We start from the raw sequence: 20,570 nt of genomic DNA on the forward strand, positions 1-20,570 counted from the left end.
CGTTGGCTTGGTTGCTCCCGAGCCCTCACTGACTGTTCCTGCCCAGTAGGCCTTTCTCCTCTTGTCTTCCACCCCACAGCCCAGCTATGCCTTTCCCCTTCTGTTGCCCAGTGAAGTTCTCTTTTGCTTCTTCCCCCTCCCCCTCCCCTCCTTTCCCCTCCCCGGATACACCTCTTATCTTCTTGAATACTACACCTTCTTTCAAAGTCTGCCGTTTCCTTGCCGGATCCTGCTTGATCTTTTCGCATCTTGACCTTACACCAGATAGATCAAAGGAAACACCACTTGTCCCCCAAATCTTTCATGGTCCTGTTCTGGTGCCCCGTTTTCTATGGATATAAGGAAAAAACAGATGCATCCAGTTGTGTAAGCAGTTGAGCCACAGTACCCAGGTCTGGGCGCAGTCGCTGTGCAGCCTGGCACACGAGCAGGGAGGAGGGACCGTGTGACTTTGTCACTCTTTCCAGTCAGACTCGCGCTCCACAAATATGACAAATGTGGATGTGCTATTTGCAACCAAAAAGGATTCCCAACATGATTTCCATTGCCAAAGGAATGAGAAGAGAGTTCCCTGTCCCAAAGGGAATTGGGACACAGTCTGTGCAGCAGCGCAGCAGAGAGACCAGCAGTAGCCCCAGAAGGATGCTTGATGAGGGGACAGTTGCTCCCCATCCTGCTAAACAGAAGAGAGTCACCACTTTACAAAGTGGTGCTTTGCGCAGTGGGCAGGGGTGAAGTCCAAACTGTGTGACACAAGAAGGCCTGAAGAGATTTCCTTTTCCCCAAAGGACTCACAATAGCCACCAAATGGCACAGCGGGGAAATGACTTGACTAGCAAGTCAGAGGCTGCCAGTTCGAAATCGCGCTGGTATGTTTCCCAGACTATGGGAAACACCTAGATCGGGCAGCAGCGATATAGGAAGATGCTGAAAGGCATCCTCTCATACTGCGTGGGAGATGGCAGTGGTAAACCCCTCCTGTATCCTAGCAAAGACAACCACAAAGACACTGACTCGATGGCACACTTTACCTTTAAAGGACTCTGGGTACGTTTCCCAGACAATGGGAAATACCTAGATCGGGCAGCAGCGATATACGAAGATGCTGAAAGGCATCCTCTCATACTGCGCGGGAGATGGCAATGGTAAACCCCTCTGGTATCCTAGCAAAGACAACCCCCACCACACACACACACACACACACTAAATATGAGAACTACCCTCAAATGTACCTCTTTAACCATTCAGCAGGGCTGATTTTGCACAAGGGGGACCCTGGAAGGGCCACTGTGCTGGACTGAATAGGGGCAATTGCTCTCCAGGTGCCCAGTAGAAGAGTCTCAACATTAAAAGGTGCCTCTTGGCCCAGTTAACTGGGGTCCAGCTATTAGCAGATAGAGCAAATTTTATAGAAACCCCCTTAGTCTCCTCCAAAGGGAACAGAGGGAGGGCAGGGCTCCCTTGAAACTCACCACTTGATGAAGTGGGCCACAGCACAGAAGAGAAGGCCCTTCCATCAGGATGACCACGACTCCTCTGGCAGGATGCTGAAGGTCCCCAGGAGTTAAACCTTCTGCAAAGCCTGGCCGAGGAAAGCAGAGAAGAGAGGAAGCAGCTACTCTCCCAGACCACTGTCCCATTCAAGGCTCGAAAAGGCTTCAGAGACAGCAGAAATTGACTGCCAGGAAACTTCTGAGCAGTAGACAGTTAAGAGGACAGTTAGGTGATGTCATAGAGGGTGATGCCAGAAAGAGAACAAAGAGTTTGAAAAAACCCCAGTGAGGCTTGCTTAGAAAGCAGGCAGTTTCCCCAAAGCATTGCGAACCACAAGTTTAAAATCCACATTAAAAAATATTGTATTTATTTATCATATCTTTATACTACCTGGGGCAGTTCACAAGTTAGCCACTTGCACCTCAAACGTTTAAGCATCCGCCATCTTGAATTGGGGTGGTTGATATGACAAACTACGCCGGCAAGGTGTCCCTATGTGTCCCTACAACTGCACCCAATTTCTTTCCGATTGGTCCAGGCACTGCAAAGTTGATAGGGACACACACACACACACACACACACACACACACAGAGAGCTGGGTGAGCACATAAGCTTACTGGGACGTATGCTAAAAGGGGAATCTTGCAGGCTATGGACACCAAATTATAACATTTGGTTTCTAAAAATATGACAAGTGGCAGATTTTTCATGTGTTCCCGATTTATTTCCTACAAAGTTAATATAGATAGCCAAAGTGTCACTTACCTGAGTACATGTGTAAGATATGAGCCCTCTTCAGTCACTACTATACACAGATACGGTTCATCCAGGTACAAAGGGTGCAAGTATCCACCAGCTGCCCCCACCCACCCACCGTTCCCACCTGTTCCATAGTGCGCTCTTCCCAAGTCCAGTATTTGTCTGCAGAGGCATTCAGGCACCTCCCTGTGGGCATTCAGGGACCAGGACAGACAGGGCTTTGTTTTCCTCCGAAGGGAGGCTGTGAATTCTGGCTTAGCCTGAGGTATGTCCGACTTAAAATAATCCTCTATTTCCAGCAGCTTTTGAAAAACACCTAAAATGGTGTTTTTCACCAAGAAATGGTGATTTGCCTGAGACCATCCGATGAGCTTTAAAGCTGGGTGGGTTATCTAAACCAGAATTGCCCATGGCCAAGCCCAGCACTGTAGCCTCTATATCACACTGGCTCTCAAGTAAAAACAAAAACCAATGGAAGCAAGGGTGCAGATCCTACCTAAGCATTGGAGGAGTTCCCACCTCATTTTGCTGAACTCCCTCCACACCAAATCTAATCATCCATATCTCCCTCTTGCAAGTGCCTTCCCTTCCCCCCACCCAAAAATTAAGTGAGGAGTTGCTCCCCAAGTTTTTCCTCTCCACAAGTGAGGAGTTGCTCCCCAAGTTTCTCCTCTCTCTGATTATCAAGTGAGGAGTCGAGTCCATCTACCAGGGGAGAGTTGGGAGGAAGAGATGGTCAAGTGGTGTTGGAGGGGGTGGGACTCTGTTCAGTGGCAGCCTTCAAGGTACCGTTGCTTTACATTACCCTCCCATTGGCCACTAGTCTTTTTTAATGGACACCTGGAAGTGGGACTGGTATGGGGTGATGGCGGAGGGGCAAAAACATAAAACATTATGTTTTACACAAAACATTATGCTTTATGTAAAACATAAACGTTCCACAGCTTTTAGGTGATTACCTTTTAGCTCTATGGCTCACACTCTCTAGGCATAGATTCTACTTCTTTAGTCAGCGATGGCTGGTCAATAAGGGCAGGAGGGGCTGCCCCCCCTAACCAAACAGAACCAGGTATTGGTCCCCAAAAAGTTCAGATACGACCCACCCATGTGGCTCCTTGTTTTTCCTGTGCAGCTTGCATGGCCAGACTTGTCCCCCACAAGCCCGTCCATGAATCTTTCAGCACTGTCCATACTGAGCGTCCTTGTTGTTATCTCCTGGCCGGCAGCTGCTTGTGCGTACGATGCCTATATTAAGGCTTTAACAGTCAAAGCAAAGTTGTTACTTCTTCGATGGTCTTAATGGCTGGTCTCCACACTGCACTTGCTGTGTGCATGAGGTTGATGAACACAGAGGCGTATCTAGGGAAAATAGCGCCTAGGGCAAGCAGTGAAATTGCACCCCTGTCCAAACAGGAATGATGGGACTTGTAGTAAACAATTTCTGGAAATCCCTGTTAAAAGGAACACTGTACCATCTAGATATGGTTGTTGATCAAAACCTGAAAACATGAGCCATTTTTATTAAAGACTTAGAACAACAGTCAGGAGTTATGTGAGGATTCCAAGTGTCATTTTCTCTGTCTCATCTCATGCTTTTTAAAAAACATGACTTTGTCCTAGAGGATCACCTGACCAAATAGCCACTAGCAAAACAGGGGAAGAAGGTGGTGGCGGGGGGAGTCTATAAACCAGTGAATGATTCCTGCCAGCCTTTGTCTTGTGATGATTGTTTGCTCATGATGGGGTATATGTGCATTCACCACACTAGTGCTTACTTTGACACCAGGAGGGAGGAGGATACATTAGTTTGCCACACTAGACAGAGGCATTTGCAACAGGAGCAGACAGCCAAGTTCTGCCAGGGCCAAAACCAGCCCCTGCCAAACTAAGAAATCATTGTAATTTGCCCCTTCCTGTCACAAGCAGTGTGCTGTTCTTTTATTATTGACTGTAACTCTCAGATATCCCAGTCATGGATGGAAAATTCAGGGTCAATTTACAAGAGACACATTTTCTACATGGGAGTTTCTTCTGTGCAGGTGTTGTGCAGAAACCCATGTGTAGTGACCACCAGGGGCATAGCAAGGTTGGAATGGGCCAAGATGAGATTTTAAAATGGGCCTCCAGCCCCTCAAAGTCCAGGGCCTTCACACACCCCAGGCCCCCAAGGATTTAAGACTGAAATTTCAAAATATGTATGCTGCCTGGAAATACATTTCACTGAATACACACATGCACACTTCACAGTATATAGTGATATGCATTGAGTAGTATATGTTTGTGCTACTTTTAATGCCTAGAACACACTAGAAACACTAATTATTAAAATGGCCCCCTCGCTGCAGATTAGCAAAGGAGACTTTCAACCATGCAGGGTGAGCCTATGTTTGTTTTCTCAGAATTCTGAACAAATTCAGTAAAGTTTGATTCCAGGAGGTTTTTCACACGGGGCTTTCAAAGCCCTATAACACACATCTTCTCTGGAATGGAGGTGCTGCATTCACATGTTGGCCAGGTTTACCCTGAAGTCCCTGCAAGTTATTGGGGAGCAGTTCACACATAAGAAAAATAAAATAAAACAAAAGCACACACATGCTTCACAGTTCTCACTCAGACCTTCTGGGTTGCAAAACAACTTGAACATAAGTGCATTTATGAGTGAGTGAGTGAGTGAGTGAATGAATGAATGAATGAATAAATATAATATAATATTGTTCCAGAAGTTTTTGTAATTTTCTTCCATGAAACAATCCACTTATAGGGCTTTTTAGATAGTTTTTGTTTTTAAAGCCAGCAAAGTTTCCACTCTGTTTTAAATTAAATATTCAGACTTCTCAGTCTCCCCCGACCACCACCCATATCAAAGCCCTATGGCAAGCAGATCCCTATATATGGGGGGGGGGGAGTAAACCACAAAAACGGAATTCACAGTACCTGGGAAAAGCTGTGCTGGATGTTCTGGGCAGAGGGGCTGCTGCAGCAGAGAACTCTGCCTGCCTTCTTCTTCCTGGCTTCCTTGGGGCCTGCCGAGTTCAGGCTTCAGGGAGGCCTACACGGAGGCCTCTCTGTAAGCCCCGCCCACCCGCCAATCAGCTGAGAGGCGGGGAGAGAAGAGCTGCTCTGCAGTTTGCAGGCCCAGCCCTGGAGGATCCTAGGCCTTGCAGAAGGCAAGCAGGATGGTAAGGCTGAGGGGCCCTGGGGCTGGGCAGGTGGGCAATGGGGTGGGGGTGGCAGGAACTGGCGTGGCGCCCTCCCCTCAGTGGCGCCTAGGGCACGTGCCCTGGCTGCCCCACCCCAGTTCCGCCCATGGATGAACACACCCCTCCCGCGCAGTGGTGGCCTTCCGTGATAGACACCTCCTTCCCTTCCCCTTCTCACTCACGTAAAGGGAACAGGTTACTGACCCACACCCCCTGCTTTGGAATTTGGCACCAGCCATGCATTCCCACCACCGCCTCGCCATCCACTAGTGGCATCACCACTGGTACCGCCACTGAGAGCAGCAAGGCTGGGGATGGAGGCAAGAAGGTCCGCTGGGTTGTTCATGGACCTCGGAAAGTGTCCAGTCACAACTGCAGAATCAGTTCAGGAACAAGTCCACATTCAGTTGGATATCCCAGCAGATGGCACATATGGGATACCAATGCACAGGGCAAGGAGAGTTGCATTCTATTCAGTAATCTTATTGCTGTTTGTTTGTTTGTTTGTTTGTACATTTATCCCAAGGGGGTTCCTCTAGAGAGTTGGGGGGGGGGAGTCAAGAGGAAAAGCAAGGGGAAGGGAAGGAGAAAATGGAGTTGTTGCTGAATAAACCTTTAGTTAAATCTACTTAAAATGTCCTTGTGTGTATGAAGGAAGCAGCTATAAAACACGACTCGGAAGAATCCAATCACCATTTTGATAAGAGAGCAGGCTGGTCTGCTCTTTTGCTGACTTCTTTGTGTTTGTTTGGAGGGGAGGAAGGCAAGCGCCCCTTCTTTCCCGAATCTGATCGGTATCTCTATGCACAGCATTATGGCCCATTCTCAGAATTAGATGCCGTAAAACACTAGAAGGAACAGCAAACTGTAAGACTGGACGGATTATGTTAGAAACTGGCATAAGAAGCCAGAAAGTTATTCTGGGCATATGAATGGATTCTTTTAGGGCATATGAAACTGCTTTTCAAATAATTGCAGAAGTGGCTTTCCATGTGGGTGTTGAAGTGGGGAAAATCCACTAGATATCTGTTGAATGAGTGGAGGGAGTGATCTCAATTTTTTAAAAAAATTGTTGCTTGCTCGGATGGATACCCAGACTAAGTGGTGGACACCCAAGGCGGACAGAGAGTGGCATCCAGCTGTTCAGCAGGCATGGAGTAGGGAGAGGGTGTCCCCATGGATCTTTGCTTCCCATGGTGTCCTCTACGTTATAGGAGACAGTTCATAGCTGCAGCAAGCATCATTGGAAACCCTGTGATTTTTCTATTATGCATGTATGCATTCTTGAAATAGGCAGGCAGAGCTGCCCCTGTAGCTTCAGGATGCATGCGTTCTCCACTCTTGTAACTGGTCTCTGCTTTACCTGTGGCTCATATACAGGTGAAACTCGGAAAATTAGAATATCGTGCAAAAGTCCATTAATTTCAGTAATGCAAATTAAAAGGTGAAACTGATATATGAGACAGGCGCATTACATGCAAAGCGAGAGAAGTCAAGCCTTAATTTGTTATAATTGTGATGATCATGGCGTACAGCTCATGAAAACCCCAAATCCACAATCCCAGAAAATTAGAATATTACATGGAACCAAGAAGATAAGGATTGTAGAATAGAACAATATCGGACCTCTGAAAAGTATAAGCATGCATATGTATTCAGTACTTGGTGTGGGCCCCTTTTGCAGCAATTACTGCCTCAATGCGGCGTGGCATGGATGCTATCAGCCTGTGGCACTGATGAGGTGTTATGGAAGACCAGGATGCTTCATTAGCGGCCTTCAGCTCTTCTGCATTGTTTGGTCTCATGTCTCTCATCCTTCTCTTGGCAATACGCCATAGATTCACGATGGGGTCAGGTCAGGCGAGTTTGCTGGCCAATCAAGCACAGTACACTGTATACTTTTCGGAGGTCCGATATTGTTCTGTTCTACAATCCTTGTCTTCTTGGTTCCATGTAATATTCTAATTTGGGGTTTGGGGTTTTCATGAGCTGTACGCCATGATCATCACAATTATAACAAATTAAGGCTTGACTTCTCTCGCTTTGCATGTAATGCGTCTGTCTCATATATCAGTTTCACCTTTTAATTTGCATTACTGAAATTAATGGACTTTTGCACGATATTCTAATTTTCCAAGTTTCACCTGTAGATTGATCTAATTTTACAGTCTATGACATATATAGTTGGCACTCGGTTTCACCCATTCACGGTATAAACTGCATACCAGTGTAGTGGTCGTGGTGGGGATAAGTTTTGGTTATTCGAATACAGGAATACAGACAGAGTACACAAGAATTGAAATAAAGGTGAAGCTTTTACTCGGAGGGGTGTGTGTGGGGGGGAGACTAGTTCAAACAATAGCATTTGCAGTGTTTTAAGAGCAATAACCATAAGAGCAAGAAGGAAAATGATAATGGGATCAGCGCAGGCCGTGATTACTCTATGCTGGCCCTAAGAGAATCTCACCGGCAGCTCTTCGTCAGCCCGTCTCTCTGCTCAGCACTGCCTTGTCTGATCCTGCTGTTGTCTTTTGCTCCGGTTGTCCCAGGAGAGATCCAGATCTCGTGTGCGATATTCAGCTCTCTTGTTTAGGCCCATTTGCATGTTTTGTTCAACACTGGTACGGCGAGTGTAGTGTATACACAGGTACAGTCATTCACATGTTACATTGAATGCAGGTACAGAAGTACACTTCCTTTCTGTACCAAGGGCCTGTATCCAGGTTCACTATATCGAGGCTCACATCAATACCACACACCACTCATACAGCATAACATCTGAATTGGGCGTTTGTGATTCAACGGCTCTTACTGCTCCCTAGCTGTAGTGTTTCCAACCTCCCCTTTCTGATCCCTGAAATTTTGCCCACCTCCTCTGGATTAGCCAATCATGGCAAATACAAACTGGATGGAATGACCTCCAGACAGAAAAAAAAAAACAAACGGGGATGGATCAAAGGCCAAGGCTGCTTAACCTTTGGTCTAAGGAACTCTAACACACGATGGGGGACAGGCAGCCATTTTAAACATCTCAACAGGAAGAACAAGCACACGTACAACAAAATGCAGGTTTTGGCCACATCCTCCACAGAAGTCAAAAAGGATATTATGAAGGCTGTGTCAAATGCTTGGTATAAATCAAGACACACAGCAATGGCTGCAGCATTTCCATGCTCAAAGAAACTAGGAACTCTCTGTCATGACTTGTTCATGACACATTCTTCATGCTGGCTACCGCTAGTGATCACCAGATTCTTTCTTTCTGCAGTGCACTGCTCACAGACGAACATCTTCTGATAGGATTTGCCCATCTAAACATTCATCAAAACCAGGCAGTGACATATCCCGGGAGTGTGTCACTTCAAGCTGCAGGTGTGTGATTTGTGTGATCCTCCCCTCCGAAAGGTCACCACACATAGAAAGATAGCAATTTAGGGAAAAGGTTACATTGAACCAAGGGTACGCATCACCCCAGCCAATTGAGGAGTTTCCCGCACCCCGCCCACCGCCGCCAAAGCTAACTACCCAAATCTACTCACAAAATAAATGAATGAGTTTAAAAGCTCCTCAAGCTTTCCCTCTTTCTGCACACCTGTGTGGGAGCCTTCTCCCCAACATACTAGGTTTCCACACCCAGAGAGTTTCCTTAAAATTATTATTATTTGAAAACCCCATCGTCAACTGGCAACCAGGATGCAGAGCTTTGCCACTGGATGGATGGTGTGAGTGTCCGAACCAGCCTCCCATTGGGAGGACTTGGAGGGTAGGGCTGGCTCCCAGAGCGCTGCTAGGGCAGAAGGAGCAATCCTGCTTCTTTTGGATTTGTGGATCCTGCCTCCTTGCAAAGCTTGTCCTTGCGGCTCTAGAGATCCCACTCAGGGCTACCTGAGAACATCTTGCCAGAGTTCTGCCATGAAATTCCTTGGCATCTATAGCCCCAAATAAATGACACGACACAAGAAATGGGTTAAAACTAGGGCGATGACTTTATTAAGCTAGTTTCAACAGAGAGCTGCAGTGTAGCCAAGCCACAGTGCAGCTGCCACCCCTAGGGTACAGCACCGTATCCCCTCCTCTGACCTGCCATCATGATGCCGGTGACCACGGGGCTACTCTATTTAAAGGCACCGCTCCTAACATGGGCCAGATCAAAACCCGCTTCCAGTGCAACAGTGCAGAGTAGGCAAAAAACCAGCCACCTCCAGGCCAATCTGGGTGGCTGGGGAAAATTCCTACTCGGCCCCAAAAGGCGGCCAGCTAATCCCACACTGTCGCCCGGGGGTGTGTGTGAGCGGATGCCAAGGTGTTCCTGCAGAAAGCCAGCAGAGGTTGGGGACTGCTTTTTATCAGCATGCCCTCATGCCCCTGGACGGCCCTATGGACCGAGGATAAGGGATGTGCTCAAATCATTTCGGCGCCTCGTTAGAGGGGCACCAAAACCATTCGTCTGGCTCAGACGTGCCGATTCAGGAACATCCCTACCGAGGATGCAGTCACAGCATGGTCCACTGTGTGTTCCAGGCTTGTTTCTTATACCCTGCCGGGAATGGATGCAAAACCAGCACCCCCCACACTGCATGCAGTGCTAGGAGAAGGTGTGGTCTTGCACCCAGGCTCAGAATCAAGAGATGGGGCAGAGGGAAGGGTTGCAAACTCACAACTTTAGAAACTAGTTTGTAAGTGGTTCTGTAAACTAAGGTGTGGCTTCCACTCCTGGCGTGAAGGTTCGGGGGGCCCAACCATGCCTCCCTGTTAAGAAGGGGGTGATTTTTGCCTCAGAGGTGAAGGCAAAAATCCTCTCTGTGGAGAATTATCCACCCTTCCACACAAAAGAATCCTTTGGTGGTGGGAGTCTTCTCCCAACACCTTGAATGGACTCGAGGCTTTTGGGAACCTAGCTAGAAAGAGAGTGGGAATCTGGTGTGGGCTTGCTCTCCTCAATGCCAAGAGGGATTCCAGGAAGGGCTTCTTTGCTGCTAGAATGGAGAGAGAAGAAAAGGATAACAAGTGAGAACTTCAGATTGGCAGACCTGCTCAACTTAAATGTCATTTTCACAATGACCCTCAGTTTCAACTGTCTTGGTTTCATGTTGATGTCTTTATCCGGCCCCTGCCAAAGATCTGCTGCCCAAAATGTGTTGGGTTTTCTTCATGAACACATAGGGTTCTGCACCAGCAGACTATATTAATTATTGCAGGGGTGGCCAAACTCTAGCTGTCATTGGGTTATAATTCCCATCACCCCCATTGCTGTTGTCGGCACTCGGGTTTTCCTTTATTCCTTCTTTCCTTCCCCTCCCCAACCATCCCTTTCCCCTTCTTTTGCCCGGCGGGTAGTATTTAGCTGTGTGCTTGCGATAAGAAAACACTCAGACTCAAGCGTGCTCAGCTCCCTGCTAGGGATCCGATGGGCTGCACACCACCCCAGGGTATCTTAACAAAGAGCAGTTTGAATATAAAAGAGAGAAACATTTTAAAGATATATGGAATAAAAGGCTTACCATCACCTTAAAACCCCCCACCTTAAATATGAATGGAAGCAGAGGAGGGCAGCACACCAGTGTCCCCTGGAGTCCAGAAGGGCTGCCTAACTCCACTGCCACACTCTCCTCCTAAGCTCCCCACCCATCCTGGCCTGGTCCAGCTCTTGTCTTCTCCAGCCCTCCACAGAATTGGAACTGGGATGCAGCCAATCCCTTCTGCATAGCCCCTTTGCTCCCCAGACACACCCACATCCAAGACTTTTGAGGATCTATCCCCAAATGGGGTTCGCCATGTCTTTGCAACCGAATTGGGAAATATGGGGAAAGGAACTGAGCAATTCAAAAACAAAATTACAAAAACAGTCACTGATACTGACCTTAACCTTGGTTCGGCTGTGAGGCGAGGCCTTGGGTAAGACAACGTTAATCTCAACAGCATTTTCCACTCCTGGGTCACCAACTGGAGATGCTCCATCTAGAGCTGCCCCATCCTCCTGGGATTCTACATTTCCCTTGCATTGACTGGCAGTAGGAACTTCTGCAGGAGTTCTACTCATTTCTTGGCCAGCATTTTAATCCCTATCCTGAGGGAAATCAGGGAGGGGGGCAGGACTGAACTATTGCCAGTTGGAGAAAGGGGTTGCGGGAGTGTCCTGGGGCCATCTGCAGAAGGGGGTGCGGGAGTGTTCCAGGGCAAGCTGCAGAATGCGGGGTGCGGGAGTGTCCCAGGGTCAGCTGCAGAAGGGTGTAGTGGGAGTGTCCCGGGGCCAGCTGCAGAAGTGGAGGTGAAGGAGTGTCCCAGTTCTAGTTACAGAAGGGGTGTGTGGTAGTGTTCCCAGGCCAGCTGCAGAAGGGGGGGTGAGGGACAGTCCCGGGGCCGGCTGCAGAAGGGGGGGTGAGGGACAGTCCCGGGGCCGGCTGCAGAAGGGGGGTACGGGACAGTCCCGGGGCCGGCTGCAGAAGGGGGGTACGGGACAGTCCCGGGGCCGGCTGCAGAAGGGGGGTACGGGACAGTCCCGGGGCCGGCTGCAGAAGGGGGGTACGGGACAGTCCCGGGGCCGGCTGCAGAAGGGGGGTACGGGACAGTCCCGGGGCCGGCTGCAGAAGGGGGATACGGGACAGTCCCGGGGCCGGCTGCAGAAGGGGGGTACGGGACAGTCCCGGGGCCGGCTGCAGAAGGGGGGTACGGGACAGTCCCGGGGCCGGCTGCAGAAGGGGGGTACGGGACTGTCCCGGGGGCCGGCTGCAGAAGGGGGGTGCGGGACTGTCCCGGGGCCGGCTGCAGAAGGGGGGTGCGGGACAGTCCCGGGGCCGGCTGCAGAAGGGGGGTACGGGACAGTCCCGGGGCCGGCTGCAGAAGGGGGATACGGGACAGTCCCGGGGCCGGCTGCAGAAGGGGGGTACGGGACTGTCCCGGGGCCGGCTGCAGAAGGGGGGTGCGGGACTGTCCCGGGGCCGGCTGCAGAAGGGGGGTGCGGGACTGTCCCGGGGCCGGCTGCAGAAGGGGGGTGCGGGACTGTCCCGGGGCCGGCTGCAGAAGGGGGGTGCGGGACTGTCCCGGGGCCGGCTGCAGAAGGGGGGTGCGGGACTGTCCCGGGGCCGGCTGCAGAAGGGGTGTGTGTGAGTGTCCCAGGGCGGCCGGCAGAAGTGGGGAGGTCCTCCTGAAATACCAAAGTTTGTATATGGACCCTTCTTATTTCTGATCTAGTGCTATTCAATGGTGCCAATTTCGTTTGGAAGTGGGTAATGGGATTTTCCTCAGGGCAGGGAAGCAGTATATGGCCGGTCTGGTCCTTCTGGCATACATGAAGGAACATGACAAAACAGAGAAAGCTTTCGATTACAGCTAGGTACTATCTATGAAAATAATCTAAGCCGTTTCTCATATAAAACCCAAAACCAAATAGCAAAATAAAACAGCAACCAATTAGGAACAGACTTAGACAATTTAACATGTCAGCTGAAATGATGAAGCAGACAAGGACTGCAGTACTTACAGACACTTGGACAACTGTCCCTCTTTCTAGGACCTTCACTCACCACTGTCAGCATTACATCTGCAGACCTGCTACCTAAATGACTTGTTTTCTTAATGGCTTTCAGTTTTAACTAGGGATGTGCAGAACGATTTGCCCGTGAAATGGTTCCCTGCAATACGGGGCATTTCAAGCAGTTCAATCTCACCACAGAACACTCTACAAAAAGGGGTCTTCTTCGAGATCAACCCAGAACCAATCGGTTTTGTGGCGAACTGGTTTTCTGTTTTGAGCGGCAATTGTGGATGCCATTTTGGAGGGCTCTTTTCCCCTTGCTGATTGGTTTTCTAGCATTGCCTTCCAATTGGCTTGTGATCTCCTTGTTCCTTGATTGGCTTGTCATCACACACAGTCAAGTGTTGTCAGGGCTCAGTGTGCCCCCACTGTTTGGAGGGAGGGAGCAGGGAGGGGGAGCCCAAAGGAGGGAGTTTCAACGTGTATTTAAGGGGCTGCTCGACAGAGAGAGCCACACACATTTAGAGGATATCAGAGGAGGGAGACTGCAGCAGAGCAGAGCAGAGGGTGGTGGCAGAGAGACTGTGCCAGTGTCTGGCTTACTCTCCTTTTATTTTCCTTCCCAACTGCTTATTTTTCTATTATTTTTACAATTGTACCAGCAGCCCTAGTGGTAGTGGGTTGAACTGGGTGCTGCTGTGGGTTTATATTCTGTATCTTTGTATCTCCCCCCCCCCCTTCGGACTTGTAATAGCCCTCGGTGCCTTTGATAGCTGGCATGCTGAGATTTCAACCCCTCTTCTCCTTTGGTGGCCCCAAACTGCGCCTTGCTGTGTGCCTGGGCACTTTTTGTTTTTGTAGGCTGTGGCTGCCCAACCTGCCAGGCTCTCTCTTTTTCCCAGGTGTCTCCTGGATTGATTGATTGATTGATTTTGCAAGCTTTCTCTTTGAGTCTTTGGGTGGATGGGTGCCCAGCTACCCACCCCGCTGGCTGTTAAGTGCCAGTGACTGCTTTGTCCAAGTGCCGCCTGGAGCTCCTGGTGGGACAGACTCAAGCAGAAGACGCCAAGTCAGGTAGTCCCCAAACAATCAGAAGACAGAATATCTTGCCTGGCACCTTTTCCTGCCAATCAGGGCAGATGGGAGGCTGCAGCAGGGGGAAAGAGGGGTTCTCTCTTCTTCTCAGAGAAAATGTCTGTTTGTGGTTCTTCTGAGGCTGCCAGAGGTGCACCTAGGTAATGTTGGAGCCAGGACCAAAAACAATTTGGAGGCTCTCCCCCCCACTCCCGCAAATTAAGCATCATCATGCTCTGCCGGGCGACCACTCCATCTGGGACAGACTAAAGAGGATTGGGGGTCCCCTGGGGGCTGCGGAGGCCCTGGACCTCGGCCCCAAAGTCCAGGGGTAAGAGCACCTCTGGAGGAAGCTGTAAGGATCCCTCCTTAGCTAGTGTCCACGTTGGCTTGGTTGCTCCCGAGCCCTCACTGACTGTTCCTGCCCAGTAGGCCTTTCTCCTCTTGTCTTCCACCCCACAGCCCAGCTATGCCTTTCCCCTTCTGTTGCCCAGTGAAGTTCTCTTTTGCTTCTTCCCCCTCCCCCTCCCCTCCTTTCCCCTCCCCGGATACACCTCTTATCTTCTTGAATACTACACCTTCTTTCAAAGTCTGCCGTTTCCTTGCCGGATCCTGCTTGATCTTTTCGCATCTTGACCTTACACCAGATAGATCAAAGGAAACACCACTTGTCCCCCAAATCTTTCATGGTCCTGTTCTGGTGCCCCGTTTTCTATGGATATAAGGAAAAAACAGATGCATCCAGTTGTGTAAGCAGTTGAGCCACAGTACCCAGGTCTGGGCGCAGTCGCTGTGCAGCCTGGCACACGAGCAGGGAGGAGGGACCGTGTGACTTTGTCACTCTTTCCAGTCAGACTCGCGCTCCACAAATATGACAAATGTGGATGTGCTATTTGCAACCAAAAAGGATTCCCAACATGATTTCCATTGCCAAAGGAATGAGAAGAGAGTTCCCTGTCCCAAAGGGAATTGGGACACAGTCTGTGCAGCAGCGCAGCAGAGAGACCAGCAGTAGCCCCAGAAGGATGCTTGATGAGGGGACAGTTGCTCCCCATCCTGCTAAACAGAAGAGAGTCACCACTTTACAAAGTGGTGCTTTGCGCAGTGGGCAGGGGTGAAGTCCAAACTGTGTGACACAAGAAGGCCTGAAGAGATTTCCTTTTCCCCAAAGGACTCACAATAGCCACCAAATGGCACAGCGGGGAAATGACTTGACTAGCAAGTCAGAGGCTGCCAGTTCGAAATCGCGCTGGTATGTTTCCCAGACTATGGGAAACACCTAGATCGGGCAGCAGCGATATAGGAAGATGCTGAAAGGCATCCTCTCATACTGCGTGGGAGATGGCAGTGGTAAACCCCTCCTGTATCCTAGCAAAGACAACCACAAAGACACTGACTCGATGGCACACTTTACCTTTAAAGGACTCTGGGTACGTTTCCCAGACAATGGGAAATACCTAGATCGGGCAGCAGCGATATACGAAGATGCTGAAAGGCATCCTCTCATACTGCGCGGGAGATGGCAATGGTAAACCCCTCTGGTATCCTAGCAAAGACAACCCCCACCACACACACACACACACACACTAAATATGAGAACTACCCTCAAATGTACCTCTTTAACCATTCAGCAGGGCTGATTTTGCACAAGGGGGACCCTGGAAGGGCCACTGTGCTGGACTGAATAGGGGCAATTGCTCTCCAGGTGCCCAGTAGAAGAGTCTCAACATTAAAAGGTGCCTCTTGGCCCAGTTAACTGGGGTCCAGCTATTAGCAGATAGAGCAAATTTTATAGAAACCCCCTTAGTCTCCTCCAAAGGGAACAGAGGGAGGGCAGGGCTCCCTTGAAACTCACCACTTGATGAAGTGGGCCACAGCACAGAAGAGAAGGCCCTTCCATCAGGATGACCACGACTCCTCTGGCAGGATGCTGAAGGTCCCCAGGAGTTAAACCTTCTGCAAAGCCTGGCCGAGGAAAGCAGAGAAGAGAGGAAGCAGCTACTCTCCCAGACCACTGTCCCATTCAAGGCTCGAAAAGGCTTCAGAGACAGCAGAAATTGACTGCCAGGAAACTTCTGAGCAGTAGACAGTTAAGAGGACAGTTAGGTGATGTCATAGAGGGTGATGCCAGAAAGAGAACAAAGAGTTTGAAAAAACCCCAGTGAGGCTTGCTTAGAAAGCAGGCAGTTTCCCCAAAGCATTGCGAACCACAAGTTTAAAATCCACATTAAAAAATATTGTATTTATTTATCATATCTTTATACTACCTGGGGCAGTTCACAAGTTAGCCACTTGCACCTCAAACGTTTAAGCATCCGCCATCTTGAATTGGGGTGGTTGATATGACAAACTACGCCGGCAAGGTGTCCCTATGTGTCCCTACAACTGCACCCAATTTCTTTCCGATTGGTCCAGGCACTGCAAAGTTGATAGGGACACACACACACACACACACACACAGAGAGCTGGGTGAGCACATAAGCTTACTGGGACGTATGCTAAAAGGGGAATCTTGCAGGCTATGGACACCAAATTATAACATTTGGTTTCTAAAAATATGACAAGTGGCAGATTTTTCATGTGTTCCCGATTTATTTCCTACAAAGTTAATATAGATAGCCAAAGTGTCACTTACCTGAGTACATGTGTAAGATATGAGCCCTCTTCAGTCACTACTATACACAGATACGGTTCATCCAGGTACAAAGGGTGCAAGTATCCACCAGCTGCCCCCACCCACCCACCGTGCCCACCTGTTCCATAGTGCGCTCTTCCCAAGTCCAGTATTTGTCTGCAGAGGCATTCAGGCACCTCCCTGTGGGCATTCAGGGACCAGGACAGACAGGGCTTTGTTTTCCTCCGAAGGGAGGCTGTGAATTCTGGCTTAGACTGAGGTATGTCCGACTTAAAATAATCCTCTATTTCCAGCAGCTTTTGAAAAACACCTAAAATGGTGTTTTTCACCAAGAAATGGTGATTTGCCTGAGACCATCCGATGAGCTTTAAAGCTGGGTGGGTTATCTAAACCAGAATTGCCCATGGCCAAGCCCAGCACTGTAGCCTCTATATCACACTGGCTCTCAAGTAAAAACAAAAACCAATGGAAGCAAGGGTGCAGATCCTACCTAAGCATTGGAGGAGTTCCCACCTCATTTTGCTGAACTCCCTCCACACCAAATCTAATCATCCATATCTCCCTCTTGCAAGTGCCTTCCCTTCCCCCCACCCAAAAATTAAGTGAGGAGTTGCTCCCCAAGTTTTTCCTCTCCACAAGTGAGGAGTTGCTCCCCAAGTTTCTCCTCTCTCTGATTATCAAGTGAGGAGTCGAGTCCATCTACCAGGGGAGAGTTGGGAGGAAGAGATGGTCAAGTGGTGTTGGAGGGGGTGGGACTCTGTTCAGTGGCAGCCTTCAAGGTACCGTTGCTTTACATTACCCTCCCATTGGCCACTAGTCTTTTTTAATGGACACCTGGAAGTGGGACTGGTATGGGGTGATGGCGGAGGGGCAAAAACATAAAACATTATGTTTTACACAAAACATTATGCTTTATGTAAAACATAAACGTTCCACAGCTTTTAGGTGATTACCTTTTAGCTCTATGGCTCACACTCTCTAGGCATAGATTCTACTTCTTTAGTCAGCGATGGCTGGTCAATAAGGGCAGGAGGGGCTGCCCCCCCTAACCAAACAGAACCAGGTATTGGTCCCCAAAAAGTTCAGATACGACCCACCCATGTGGCTCCTTGTTTTTCCTGTGCAGCTTGCATGGCCAGACTTGTCCCCCACAAGCCCGTCCATGAATCTTTCAGCACTGTCCATACTGAGCGTCCTTGTTGTTATCTCCTGGCCGGCAGCTGCTTGTGCGTACGATGCCTATATTAAGGCTTTAACAGTCAAAGCAAAGTTGTTACTTCTTCAATGGTCTTAATGGCTGGTCTCCACACTGCACTTGCTGTGTGCATGAGGTTGATGAACACAGAGGCGTATCTAGGGAAAATAGCGCCTAGGGCAAGCAGTGAAATTGCACCCCTGTCCAAACAGGAATGATGGGACTTGTAGTAAACAATTTCTGGAAATCCCTGTTAAAAGGAACACTGTACCATCTAGATATGGTTGTTGATCAAAACCTGAAAACATGAGCCATTTTTATTAAAGACTTAGAACAACAGTCAGGAGTTATGTGAGGATTCCAAGTGTCATTTTCTCTGTCTCATCTCATGCTTTTTAAAAAACATGACTTTGTCCTAGAGGATCACCTGACCAAATAGCCACTAGCAAAACAGGGGAAGAAGGTGGTGGCGGGGGGAGTCTATAAACCAGTGAATGATTCCTGCCAGCCTTTGTCTTGTGATGATTGTTTGCTCATGATGGGGTATATGTGCATTCACCACACTAGTGCTTACTTTGACACCAGGAGGGAGGAGGATACATTAGTTTGCCACACTAGACAGAGGCATTTGCAACAGGAGCAGACAGCCAAGTTCTGCCAGGGCCAAAACCAGCCCCTGCCAAACTAAGAAATCATTGTAATTTGCCCCTTCCTGTCACAAGCAGTGTGCTGTTCTTTTATTATTGACTGTAACTCTCAGATATCCCAGTCATGGATGGAAAATTCAGGGTCAATTTACAAGAGACACATTTTCTACATGGGAGTTTCTTCTGTGCAGGTGTTGTGCAGAAACCCATGTGTAGTGACCACCAGGGGCATAGCAAGGTTGGAATGGGCCAAGATGAGATTTTAAAATGGGCCTCCAGCCCCTCAAAGTCCAGGGCCTTCACACACCCCAGGCCCCCAAGGATTTAAGACTGAAATTTCAAAATATGTATGCTGCCTGGAAATACATTTCACTGAATACACACATGCACACTTCACAGTATATAGTGATATGCATTGAGTAGTATATGTTTGTGCTACTTTTAATGCCTAGAACACACTAGAAACACTAATTATTAAAATGGCCCCCTCGCTGCAGATTAGCAAAGGAGACTTTCAACCATGCAGGGTGAGCCTATGTTTGTTTTCTCAGAATTCTGAACAAATTCAGTAAAGTTTGATTCCAGGAGGTTTTTCACACGGGGCTTTCAAAGCCCTATAACACACATCTTCTCTGGAATGGAGGTGCTGCATTCACATGTTGGCCAGGTTTACCCTGAAGTCCCTGCAAGTTATTGGGGAGCAGTTCACACATAAGAAAAATAAAATAAAACAAAAGCACACACATGCTTCACAGTTCTCACTCAGACCTTCTGGGTTGCAAAACAACTTGAACATAAGTGCATTTATGAGTGAGTGAGTGAGTGAATGAATGAATGAATGAATAAATATAATATAATATTGTTCCAGAAGTTTTTGTAATTTTCTTCCATGAAACAATCCACTTATAGGGCTTTTTAGATAGTTTTTGTTTTTAAAGCCAGCAAAGTTTCCACTCTGTTTTAAATTAAATATTCAGACTTCTCAGTCTCCCCCGACCACCACCCATATCAAAGCCCTATGGCAAGCAGATCCCTATATATGGGGGGGGGGGAGTAAACCACAAAAACGGAATTCACAGTACCTGGGAAAAGCTGTGCTGGATGTTCTGGGCAGAGGGGCTGCTGCAGCAGAGAACTCTGCCTGCCTTCTTCTTCCTGGCTTCCTTGGGGCCTGCCGAGTTCAGGCTTCAGGGAGGCCTACACGGAGGCCTCTCTGTAAGCCCCGCCCACCCGCCAATCAGCTGAGAGGCGGGGAGAGAAGAGCTGCTCTGCAGTTTGCAGGCCCAGCCCTGGAGGATCCTAGGCCTTGCAGAAGGCAAGCAGGATGGTAAGGCTGAGGGGCCCTGGGGCTGGGCAGGTGGGCAATGGGGTGGGGGTGGCAGGAACTGGCGTGGCGCCCTCCCCTCAGTGGCGCCTAGGGCACGTGCCCTGGCTGCCCCACCCCAGTTCCGCCCATGGATGAACACACCCCTCCCGCGCAGTGGTGGCCTTCCGTGATAGACACCTCCTTCCCTTCCCCTTCTCACTCACGTAAAGGGAACAGGTTACTGACCCACACCCCCTGCTTTGGAATTTGGCACCAGCCATGCATTCCCACCACCGCCTCGCCATCCACTAGTGGCATCACCACTGGTACCGCCACTGAGAGCAGCAAGGCTGGGGATGGAGGCAAGAAGGTCCGCTGGGTTGTTCATGGACCTCGGAAAGTGTCCAGTCACAACTGCAGAATCAGTTCAGGAACAAGTCCACATTCAGTTGGATATCCCAGCAGATGGCACATATGGGATACCAATGCACAGGGCAAGGAGAGTTGCATTCTATTCAGTAATCTTATTGCTGTTTGTTTGTTTGTTTGTTTGTACATTTATCCCAAGGGGGTTCCTCTAGAGAGTTGGGGGGGGGGAGTCAAGAGGAAAAGCAAGGGGAAGGGAAGGAGAAAATGGAGTTGTTGCTGAATAAACCTTTAGTTAAATCTACTTAAAATGTCCTTGTGTGTATGAAGGAAGCAGCTATAAAACACGACTCGGAAGAATCCAATCACCATTTTGATAAGAGAGCAGGCTGGTCTGCTCTTTTGCTGACTTCTTTGTG

General features: G+C 49.1%; 1 long non-coding RNA gene across 3 annotated transcripts; it reads right to left on the minus strand.

The window, feature by feature from the left end:
• Positions 1 to 12,257: 12,257 nt before the first annotated feature.
• LOC128325659 (uncharacterized) lies at positions 12,258 to 20,093 on the minus strand. Of its 3 annotated transcripts, none has more exons than XR_008307540.1 (5): positions 19,562 to 20,093; positions 16,270 to 16,420; positions 15,858 to 16,077; positions 14,581 to 14,714; positions 12,258 to 12,733 (listed from the first exon to the last, which is right to left on the minus strand). It is a non-coding gene; the product is annotated as an uncharacterized LOC128325659 (long non-coding RNA). The 3 variants fall into 3 exon arrangements; XR_008307542.1 differs by having other exon boundaries at positions 15,858 to 15,967; positions 19,562 to 20,092; XR_008307541.1 differs by lacking the exon at positions 16,270 to 16,420 and having other exon boundaries at positions 12,264 to 12,733; positions 15,858 to 15,967; positions 19,562 to 19,943.
• Between the last annotated feature and the right edge of the window lie 477 nt (positions 20,094 to 20,570).

Source organism: Hemicordylus capensis, chromosome 5 (genome assembly GCF_027244095.1).
Source record: "Hemicordylus capensis ecotype Gifberg chromosome 5, rHemCap1.1.pri, whole genome shotgun sequence".
Taxonomy (NCBI): domain Eukaryota; kingdom Metazoa; phylum Chordata; class Lepidosauria; order Squamata; family Cordylidae; genus Hemicordylus; species Hemicordylus capensis.